The sequence below is a fragment of the Choloepus didactylus genome, chromosome 1 (genome assembly GCF_015220235.1).
Source record: "Choloepus didactylus isolate mChoDid1 chromosome 1, mChoDid1.pri, whole genome shotgun sequence".
In the NCBI taxonomy this organism is placed as follows: Eukaryota; Metazoa; Chordata; class Mammalia; order Pilosa; family Megalonychidae; genus Choloepus; species Choloepus didactylus.
Window position 1 is genome coordinate 240,909,960 of NC_051307.1, and position 11,708 is coordinate 240,921,667.

Sequence of the window (11,708 nt, forward strand, 5' to 3'; positions counted from 1 at the left end):
TTCAGTGGTTTTCAGTATATTCACTGATTTCTGCAACCATCACCACTATCTAATTCCAGAACTTTATCTCCTCCAAAAGAAATCCCATACCCATTGAGTCCTCATTCTCTCCTCTCCTCAGCCCCTGACTCTATAGATGTGTTTATTCTGTATGTTTCATATAAATGGAATCATATAATTTGTGGTCTTTTGTGTCTGGCTTCTTTCATTGAGCATATACTTTCAAGGTTCTTCCATGTTGAAGCAAATGACTACTTCATTCCTTTTTATGACCAAAAAAATATTCCATCATATGGAAATACCACATTTTCTTTACACATTCACCCAGTGATGGACTGGGGAGAAAAGTAACATATTCTGCTGCAATAAGTTAAGAAGCCAGTAGCTCTTTCTACTCTGACTTCCCCTCTGTCACACTTCCACTCATGACACGTGGCATTTTGGAGATCTGGCTAAGGGGAAGTAGAGTCAGGGATACATTTGGTTTGGAACCTGTGGGATGTATGTATGGGGTTGATCGTCTCTTCCTTGTAGAGTTTGTTACTTGCCATCCTGGCCTAGGCACGCAATGGCTCCCAGAAATTGTCTTGTTATCCCCTGTGATACCTCACCTGGCACATGACACGAAGTTGTGGTACCTGAGTTATGCTGAATTACCTCAACGAGTGCTGCGTGCCCATTGCACAAATGGCTTCATGATGAGAAGCAAGACTGGGAATGTACAGAGTCAGAAATTCGTCAATGGAAAATTCTTCTCATCATCAGATGTAGAGTATAATTGGATTCATTCCTCATCAACACCTAGTCAAAAAGCATTTTCTCCATTTGGGCATATGCTCACTAATGCAACATATACCACTATTGACACACCATATTTTCCCCTGCTTTTGTGATGGGAAAAAATACGACAGTCTTTCAGAATTCCTGTTTCTGGAGGCTCAGACCTAAAGCAATTCTACAAGCAGTAAATGTGTATGAAATCACGTTTTATGCATCCTAACTCTCAGTAACAGAGAACATGTTTCAATCAGCCATGTCAGAGGAAAGAATAGCATATCTTTTTTTTCTTTCTTTAGAAAATATTACAAAAATCAGACATACAAAGAGGCGATCAAGGTATATAGAGCCAAAAAACGTAGGAAATGTATTTCAGAGACTATCGGGGAGTTACTTAACATCTATTTATTATGAATTTTTCTAGATTGTGTGTTGTTTCTGCTGCTTCTGGTTTTTACAAAATCTGTAACTTACTGTGCTTTCTTTCCATGTTCCAGATAATTTGTAAATAATTTGTAAATACCTTAATTTGTATTCATGATTCCAAAATCTTTTTCTTAAAGTGGGTCTCCCAAATTTAGCACCTTACCCCCTACAAAACGTGGTTCCAGCCCTGGTGTGCACACTAATGGGAGCGTGCACACACACAGATACACACTCCTGAACACCATCTTCACACAGAGGCCTGCTGGTGCCAGGGCAGGCACTCTCCAAGCTGGGGAGGTGTGGGGACCACAAGTTTGCTCTTAGGAAAAAATGACTCTATTATTAATAAATAGGATCCCACCTCTCAGAAACTCAGCAATGGCCAGAAACTCACCCCAGCACCAGCCCATCCTAAAAAACACACCTGCTTTTGCTTACATGTCACTCCGCCCCTCTTACCTCTCCAGACGCCTCCCAGCCCTCCCTGGTCCAGCCGTCCCTCTCCCTTCTTCCAGGCTTCTGGAACTCTCCAGCAGGCAGCCTTGGGTCTCTCTTGGAAGATCTCATCAAGCAATTCACACTCAGGGTGCAAAGGAAGGTTGAAAGAACCTGACACAATGGTTATCCCTAAGGAACAACTTCTTGAGGATGGAATTTTTGTCTTGGTGAAGGGTGACAAATGGAAATATTTGCAGGAACAGCAGCCTTCCTTCCCATCGACATGGTGTCTCCTTTCTCCTTCCTCTTCTCTCTGCGTGTAGTTTTATTTCCTTCACTCTTCTCTCTGCCTTGCTCTCTCACGTCTGCTTGGGCTCTGTACCAGGGGTTGGTAAGCTTTTCCTGTAAAGGGCCAGTTAATAAATATTTCTGGCTATGTGGGTTTTCTGGCTGTCTTGCAGCTACTCAACTCTGCCATTGTAGCGAAAGCAGCCAGAGACAATATGTAAGTAAATGAGCACGGCCATGTTCCATTAAAGCTTTATCTACAAAAACAGGCCGTGGGCCGGAATTTGCCACCACTGCTCTGGACTTGAAACTCCATGAGGGCAGGGCCCATCCTTGTGGCCACTGAATCTCTAGCAGCATGCCTGGTGCCTGGCACATATTATTAATTCTAACACTGCATGTCTTTCAGTCTGTTGTGTCGTTTCCTAGCTCTCTGTCTCCTCCATCCCTGAAACCTCCCAGGTCTCGTCTTTTCAGAAATACGACCACCCACTCTCAAGTCAGTCAGGCAAGGAAAAGCGCCTGGCACTGTGGCAGTCAGTGATTAACACAGCTCTAACCGGGCAGGCAGGCAGAAAAGGCAGCTTGGCACCTAATTCAGCCTTGGTCTTGAGGCTTCACACCAGCCTGGGAGAAGCATTAAGATGGAGAGACCGAGGAAGTTTTGGGAAGGGTTGGGGCTGGCGTCTTTGCAAATCTCAGATGCAGCCTTGAATGTTCTCTCCCTTCCTGTCATTCCTTCATTCACTCATTGCATGGGTATTTGTTGAGCACCAACACTGTGAGGCACAGGGGCTGCAGCTTGTGGTGTAGCAGGGGAGAAAGAGAATTAGTGTGAGCATGGTCATTGGCACAGGGAAGAAGCCCCAAAGAAATTGTTAATGAGCAAATGATAATGGGCTGTACAGAAGAATGTTTGGAGATAAGGATTTGTTCTGCCAGTAGCAAGCAGGTGCATTTTCCTAAGGATAAAATCTCTGGGGATTGAAACTTTAGGACCAGGCAACCTCTCTGCAAGGGCAGGGTCAACTGGGAGGCAGACTGCCTTTGCCAGAATGGAAAGGCACTGGAAAGTGACTGACCTTGTCTCCAGAGAGCCTGGAACAGCCTCACCTAAGACTCTGCCCCAGAGCGTGAGCCTGTGTCATGGCATGGGCTCCAGTCACTGGGCAGATGGAGACACTGAGGCCCAATGGTGATAGGGGGTGACTATCGAAGGTTCTGTCACAATGTCTGAAGTTAAGTATAAAACACTTTAGAGACAAAAGGTGGAGGTAACTGAGTTGTAAATCAGCAAATAAATGGATGAACAAAATGTGGTTCATCCACACAATGGAATATTATTCACCCATAAAAAGGAATGAAGTTCTGACACATGCTACAACATGGATAAACCTTGAAGACATCATGTTGAGTGAAACAACCAGACACAAAATGACAGATATTTTGTGATTCCACTTATATAGAATACCTATGATATGCAAATTCACAGAGACAGAAAGTAGATAAGAGGTTACCAGGGGCTGTGGTGGGGAGGGGAAGGGGGAGTTATTACTTACTGGATGCAGAGTTTCTATTTGGGGTGATGGAAAAGTTCTGTTAATGAAATTGGTGATGGTAACATCACACCGTTAATGTAATTAATACCACTGAATCCTGTGGTTAAAGTGGGATATTTTGTGTTATATATATGTTACTATAATACAAAAATTTTTGAGAAATATTTCAGATAATGTGATGCAAATGCTTGTCCCTGGTTTAAGCTTCAACTCTCGTGGGGTCAGGTGTGCATTCTAGAATTCACAGTCCAGGGGTGCACAGCTGCAGCCTCTCCAGGCAGCTCTCCTGGGTGCCAGAAGCCAGGTCTATAAGAGCTTCTTTTATCTTTAGCTTTGATCAACACTAGCATAATGAGTGTTAAACATAAATGAGTTTTCAGAGGCGAAATCAGTGGCTTGTTAACCAGCTTAGTGGATGCTAGAAGTGAGTGCTCATTGATGAAATTAGTGATATTCAGGACATGTTGCATGGCTAATATATTTTAGAAACACTCCCTCCCCTGGTGTAAACAAGGCATAAGAATCCAGCAAGCCCTAGGGTCTGTACCCTTAGAGATGGGGCTTCAGATTGGTCCCTAATAGATCCTTTGTCCAGCCATTGGTTTAGGATGATTCTGGTTGCCTGATGAGGATTATAAGAGTAACAGACTGGGGCTCTGGACTCTTCTTCTGTCTGCCTCGGGTGTACTGAATTGAATTGTATCAAGTAGGAACTGTTCGGGGCCTGCTTATTAATTGATAGTTGTTTAATAATTGCCTTTGCGGGGAAAGGAGGGGTAGAATTCTGTCCATGACTTGCTTTCATTATAACCTAGTAGCAAGATGGTAGGGAAGCAGTGAATTCTCATCCACTTTTCATTTTTAGCTACTGCTGTTAACCACCAAAAAGAGCCTAAGAGTTGTGCATTTCAAACTGGCTTAGGACTTTCTACAATAATGACACAAGGAGTCAGTGGGGCCAAGTCTCCCTCACTCCCAATCCATTGCTCTGTCCCTGTCAGCGAGAGGGGCTGAGGTGTAGCCCCTGCCACCTTCCTGAAGGCATCTTCCTTCCAGCTCCCAGGACTGGGCCCCAAACCATTAGCCGACTAGTAGGGTCAGGGGAGAAAAGGGGAAGGGCACAGAAGGCCTCTGCCTTCTTGAATTCCATTAAGAGATAGTTAGGCTCTAGAGTGATCTGCTTTGGGTTTTGGTGGCCACCACAGGGCTGCCCAGAGCTGCCCTTCCATAACCCAGACCCTGGGCCCATGTTGCCCTCTCTCCTTCGTGGCCTGCCTGGGAATTTCCTGCCTTCTAACTGCTTCTTTGCACTAAATACATGCAATGCCTACCTCATTTGGATCAATAAAGCAGGCAGCAGGGGGAGCAAGGGCTCTGGTCAGATTCTCTCAGAAATGGCCGCGTTGTGTACACATGTGGTAGAAGTGGGCTTTGGGAAGACGTACTGTCCCAGAAAATGCTTCCTTTCCCAGACTCAGAGGGGCAGGGGCAAACGTACATGAAAGCCCCCCGAGAGACTCCTGGATGTGGAGCTGTCCTCAGCCACCTTCACCTTCCAGCTGCACTGAAAACATCCCCTCCTATAGCACATGCATCTGGGTCTGAAGTCTGTCCCAGCCGAGGCTGGGTGGACGGCTGTGCTCCAGCTCTGTGCTGTTGAAACTGTTATGGACCCCAGAAAAGCCATGATCTTTTAATCCAATCTTATTGGGTGGAAACTTTTGATTGTGACTCTCCCCACGGTGGATGAGACCTTTGATTAGATCATTTCCATGGAGGTGTGGACCCCGCCCATCCAGCGTTGGTCTTGATTAGTTTCCCGGAGTACTTAAGAGAGCTCAAGAGCCAACAGAGATGCTTAGAGATGCAGACAGAAGGATGTTTGGAGATGCTAAGCTAAGAGATGAAGCCCAGAGTTTGCCCCAGAGAAGCTAAGAAAGGACTCCCAGACTCTTAGAAATGCCCTGGGAAAAGGCAGAAAGGATGCAAAAGAGCTGAGAGAGAGGAGCAAGACAGAATCACAGAAACATTTTGGAGAAAGCCATTTTGAAACACAACCCAGGAGCAAAGGACCAGCAGATGCCACCCACGTGCCTTCCCAGCTGACAGAGGTGTTCCGGATACCATTGGCCTTCCTCCAGTGAAGATGTCCTCTGTTGATGCCTTAGTTTGGATGCTTTAATGGCCTTAGAACTGTAAGTTTGTAACCTAATAAATCCCCTTTATAAAAGCCAATACATTTCTGGTATTTTGCATAACAGCAGCTCTAGCAAACTGGAATGGGCTCCTCCAATGGGAAAGACACTGGGGAGCTGGCCTGACCCCCATAGGGAGCCCAAGGGTAGATGCTCCCTCCTTCTTCAGGCAGATGCTGCCAAGAGGCCCTCTGCCCACCTTCAGGTGGTTCCAGAAGGGTCAAGCCTGGTTGCCCGCAGTTGTGACCGCCATAACTCACCTTTATGTTGGCTGCCCTTCCCTTCTTCCTGGAATCCCCTCCCAAATGACCCCCTCACACCCAAATCCCTGCCACACGTTCTGCTGTCAGGGGAACTGCAGCCCAGTCCCTCCTGAGGGCAGCCTTCTCTGACCCTCAGACGAGGTGGGACTCTCCGTTGTACGTTCTCTCTGCTCCCTCCTTTTCCCATGCATAGCCTTTATCACTTTTCTGCCGACATAACTTTTGGTGTTGTCGTTTATTTGTCTGTCTCTCCTGCTCTCAGACTGTGATCTCTGAGAGGCAGAGACATGTATGGCCTTTCTGCCACTTTATGCCCAGGACCTAAACACAGTGCCCAGCACACAGTAAGTGCTCAATAAATACTTGTGGGGTGAATGGGAATGAGATGGTGTGAACACATCGCCATCCCACACCAGCTCGGCCGTGCTGGCGAAGCTGCCCAGAGGCTCCTGTTTCCTCATCTGCACATGGGGAACCAGGCCCCTAGGGCTGGGGTGAGGGCTGAAGGGGGCCTTGGGCCCTTCCACAGTTGTAGAGCACCGAGCAAAGGGAAAGGTAACCGGGCTCAGAGAAGTTACAGGATCTCCTCTGACTTGCCTGTGAGAGGTTGGAAGAGCAGGAGTTCACATTTATTGAGTAGCTACTATGTTCTAAGCACTTGATGGACCTTGTCAGAGAGATGCGTATTAACCTGTGCCCTTAGAAGAGCTTGTGAAGAGCCACGGCAGGGAAGGCCTGGCCTCCACTTACGCTGGGGATTCCTATTCAAGAACAAACAGTAATAAAAGATACCACTTACTAAACCTGAACACCAACTCCCTGTCTCCACCCCCATCCTCCATAACCCTTTGAGGTAAGGGCATTGCTATCCATGCTCTATAGATGGGAAAAGTGGGGATCAGAGAGGTGAGGTCACCTGCTCAAAAGGCACACAGCCTAAAATTAGCCAGACTAATTTTGGAGGTCCGTCTGACGTTAAAACCTGGAAATCCTCGCCTTATCCTGGAGCAGGCCGTGTTAGCTGGGTTTAGACAGCCAGAGGAAGGCAAAGGAGCCAGGCATCCTGATTGTTTCCTGGAACCCGAGGCTGCATCTCCTTCTTTGGCTCCACGTGCCAGCTGCAGGCCCACAAATGATAAACAAACACCAATATTTGATTAATGGCCACAGGGCGTTGTCCTAATAGCCTGGAGCCCAAATTCTCCACTAAGGCAATGGTAAAACACAAAGGCAAGCCAGGAAACCTGGGTCTGTGAGAGGCTGATCTTGGGCCAGAGGGTTCCTGGGGATCTGGATCCCAATGTCTCATTTCACCCTCGGGAAAACCCGCCCAGGTTGGCATCATTATCCCCATTTTTCAGAGGAAACTAAAGCCCAAACAGGGGAAGTGACTTGCCTAGCTTCAAAGGCTGGGCTGTGAGTGAATCATGACACAACACTCAAGTCTGTTGGATTCCAAAGGCCATATTCTTTCCTTCTGGAAAGAGAATACTTTTAAAAATAAAATAAGAATTTCAGCTCCAGTATTGCTGAAATTCAATTATATTGCTATAACTGACTGATACTCAATTATATTGCAGTGACCAGTAACACAGAGAAATGAAGGAAGAAGTGATCCCTTAACTATTGTCATCCCCCCAAAGCAATTTCTGTGTCCTACCATATAAGAACCTTCAGTCAGCTTTAAATCATTTTGTTTTTTCACATCTGTTATCTTGAGGAAGTAGAGGCCCAAAGAGCTTAACTCATTTTCCTGAGGTTCCCTGGTTAGGAAGTGGTAGAGATGGGGTTTGAACCCAGCCTGAATTCAGGGCCCATTCCTTGGTCACTACATGTAACCGGGTTCTGTATTTAATGCTCTGCAATCATTAGTTCATTTAATCCTCATGATAACCTTGCAATATAGATGCAATTATCCCATTTTAGTGTTAAGGCAATGGAAGCTCAGAGAGGGGAAGGCACTTGCTCAAGGCATACAGCAAGAAACAGCAGTCCACCAGGAAAGTCCCAGAGACACCCTCCTTTTTACCACAAAAAGAAATGACAGTCATGTTTTTGTTTTTAAGTAAAGGGACCAGTTCCATTTTCACAGAGATGGCAGTGAAAGGTGAATTTGGAACAGGGAGGTGATAAAGTGATCAATGGAACCCCGTGTCACCAATTCACCATGCATCTGCAATTGTCTGTTATGAGCTGGGCTTGTTTGCAGGCGTCCATTATAAGTCAGACATGGTGCATCTGGGATAGAACCTGAGCAGAATCAGAGGGCAAAATAAAACTATACAAGCAGATTACCCAGCTCCTAGGTAGTTCATACCTCCCACAGTTGCAACAGAGCACCGAACCCAGCTCACAACTATACCCAGTTGAAGCAGGAAGAAAATGGCTCATATTAGCTTCCATGTGGGTAAGATTGGTGGTGGCCCATGAACACAGGCCCCACTGGTCACAAGACATCCTGTACCACTCAGAAGCAGCTCAAAGGGCCTGTTGATGCATAGCAGCCTTGGCCCTCAGTTTCCTGGCTTGCCGTGGATCTGGGCTGGGGGTTGGCTGGAGTGGAGGTGGAAGACTTAAGTAACTTAGCAAGTCAATTCATTGGTGTGGTCTGGAGACATCTCAGCCATCAGCTAGAGAAAGGGGAAAGGAATTCAACTTCACACATCTCTGTTCTACTGTCATCTCACTGGAACCTACAACTTTCCCAAAAGGGATGACTTCTCCATTTTGCAGAGAAAGAAGAGGCTCAGAGAGGGAGAATGACACACCCAAGACCACACAGCTAGTGAGTGTGGGATCAGGAATCCCAAACCGGCCTGTCCTGTGAGCCGGGCTCCCAGACATCCCAAATCTTAAGGCCTGTTCTAGTTTGCCAATGCTGCTGGAATGCAAAATACCAGAAATGGATTGGCTTTCATAAAGGGGGTTTATTTATTTGGTTACACAGTTATAGTCTTAAGGCCATAGTGTCCAAGGTAACACATCAACAATTGGGTACCTTCACTGGAGGACGGCCAATGGCATCCAGAAAACCTCTGTTAGCTGAGAAGACACTTGGCTGGTGTCTGCTCCAGAGTTCTGGTTTCAAAATGGCTTTCTCCCAGGACATTCCTCTCTAGGCTGTAGTTACTCAAAAATATTACTCTTAGTTGCTCTTGGGTTGTTTGTCCTCTCTTAGCTTCTCCGGAGCAAGAGTCTGCTTTCAACGGCCATCTTCAAACTTTCTCTCATCTGCAGCTACTCTCTCAGCTTCTGTGCATTCTTCCAAGTGTCCCTCTTGGCTATAGCTCCTTCTGTCTGAGCTTATATAGTGCTCCAGTAAACTAATGAGGGCCCAGGCTGGATGGGTGGGGCCGCACCTCCGTAGAAATTATCTAATCAGTTATCACCCACAGTTGGGTGGGTCTCATTTCCATGGAAACAACCTAATCCAAACGTTTCAACTTAATCCCCACTAACATGTTTACGCCTGCAAGATTACATCAAAGAACATGGCTTTTTCTGGGGGACACAATACACACAAACTGGCAAAAGGCCCCATTCATGAGGGTCTCCTGAGGCCCCAAAAGTCAAAGAAAATACGTACTTGAGGCCTTTCTCTTTCCTTTCTCTTGCTTTCTTTTGCTGCTCAGCCCTCCCCTGTCTCCATGTCAGGCTGGGGGTCTTTCACCCAGCCCTAGGCCTCCAGGCACACAAACCTTGGCCACCTCCTGGCCTTCCTTTCTCAGATGGAACTCAGCGTAGAGCTCAACAGGCGCCAGAGGCTTGAAAGGCACACAGCTCTTGCCAAGGAAAATGTCAGACTTCTATGGGAGAAAATGGTCTCCCATGCATTCCATCCCAAGTTCCCATTTCTCTACCTTTACTGCTGCCAGACCCTTCCCCTGTCTCTCGAGGGATTCTTTGTAAATCCAAACTCAGACCCAACAAGGATGTGCTCAGTACTTACTGTGTTTCAGCATATGTTCTGCCCAGCACCATTATGAGACGGGCATTATTATCATCTCCATTTTACAGAGGGGTAAACTGAGGCTCGGGGAAGTGGTCACTTGTCCAAGGTAACACAGCTACAAGAGAGTCTGCCAGGATTTGAATCCAGTTCTATCTGATTTCCTGTGATTTTTCTTTTATAGTAAAGCATATAGATAAAAGAAATCTCTTCCGTAATAATATCTGTGGGCTGGTAGACATCCAACATCACTGCTAGGCCAGCTGAAAAATGCTTTCTCCTATTTTGTATTTTCCAGCACCCTAGCCCTTGCTGCAAAGAGATTGTTTGTTGTGAATCATCTGCTTTTCCTCCTCTGTGAACTTTTACAGATCTGCTTTGCTTCATAATAGGCTTGTCCCTGACACCTTGAAAGTAAATGGCATTATATACCCCTAGAGAAATGTCTATATAGAGAAACTGTTGGTTGACAAATCCTTTAAGAATGGGAAGAATCAGCTTTTTCACATCTGTTTAATGTTAGATAAAGAGAAAGAAAAAAAGGGCCTGACTGGCCAGAGCAGTAGCTGACTTGGTTTAGACCTTAGTTTTGCTCTGACAAAGCTGTGTGGCCTTGAGCTAGTTACTTTCCTTCTCTGGGCATCATGTACAAAATAAGAAAGTGGAGACAGGTGACCTCTGAGTTTCCTTCCAACCAGCCTTGACATCCTATTCATTGAAATTCAACATGAATTGTATCTGTTCTGCTTAAAATAAGGTGGCTCCTGTCCATCAACTGGAGAGTAGATAAACAAATTGAAGCATATTTGTACAATGGACTACTACTCTGCAATAAAAAAGAATGATGATAGATAAGTGCAACAACATGAATGAACAAAAACATGATGAGTGAAAGAAACAAGACACAAAAGACTGCATAATGTACGATTCCATTATATAAAGTTCAAAACCAGGCAAAACCTAACTACTGTGATGAAATTAGTTTTGCTTGGTAGGTGTTGGGGGGAGGTGGTTAGTGACAGCAAATGAACACAGGGAACTTTCTGGGGTGATGAAAATGTTCTACATCATGATCTGAGTGGAGGTAAAAACTCATCAAGCTATACTCTTAAGATTTGTCCATTTTACTGTAGGTAAATTGTAACTCAATAAGGTACTACTAATATAAATGTTAATATATAAGCATATAAATGTGTTTATGTAGATGTATATGCATATGTGTATATTTATATATGTATATGTATATGTGTGTCTATATCTGTGTGTGTTGCCTAGAACTATGTACCAAAAAAAAAAACACAAAAAAACCCATTAGGAAGTGTCCAAATACCAAGTATTCACAAAACAATTCACAAATTATACCCCTGGGTGTGATCATTCTCTAGAAGGAAGAAAAAATAGTCTGATCCCTCCTGATAAGAACTGTTCTTGGTGTGACCAAGCTTTGCAAAATGCTACTTGGTCCCAGAGACAGGAGAAAAGAAAGCTTCAAAATTCGGGGAAGTGTGTTTAAGACTCAGGGGAGCCCAATCAGAGCCACGTGGTGTGGAAATATGCAGGAACGTGGCAGGCCACCCCCTGGGCAGGAAGAACTGTTTTCCAGATGTGGCAGCATTGCCACCAAGCCCTGACCCTGTTCGGCACAGCCAAAGGCCTTTTAGGGAAGCTGATGCATCTGTCCCAGCTTCTGACTTCTGAGTGCCTCCTGGGGCCACTAGCCCATCACCCCCATAAGGAACCATCTGGGAAACTGCAACAGCCTCCTCGGTGGTGTCATGGCGGCCAGTCTTCCTCCATCCAGGGCACTTTCTTC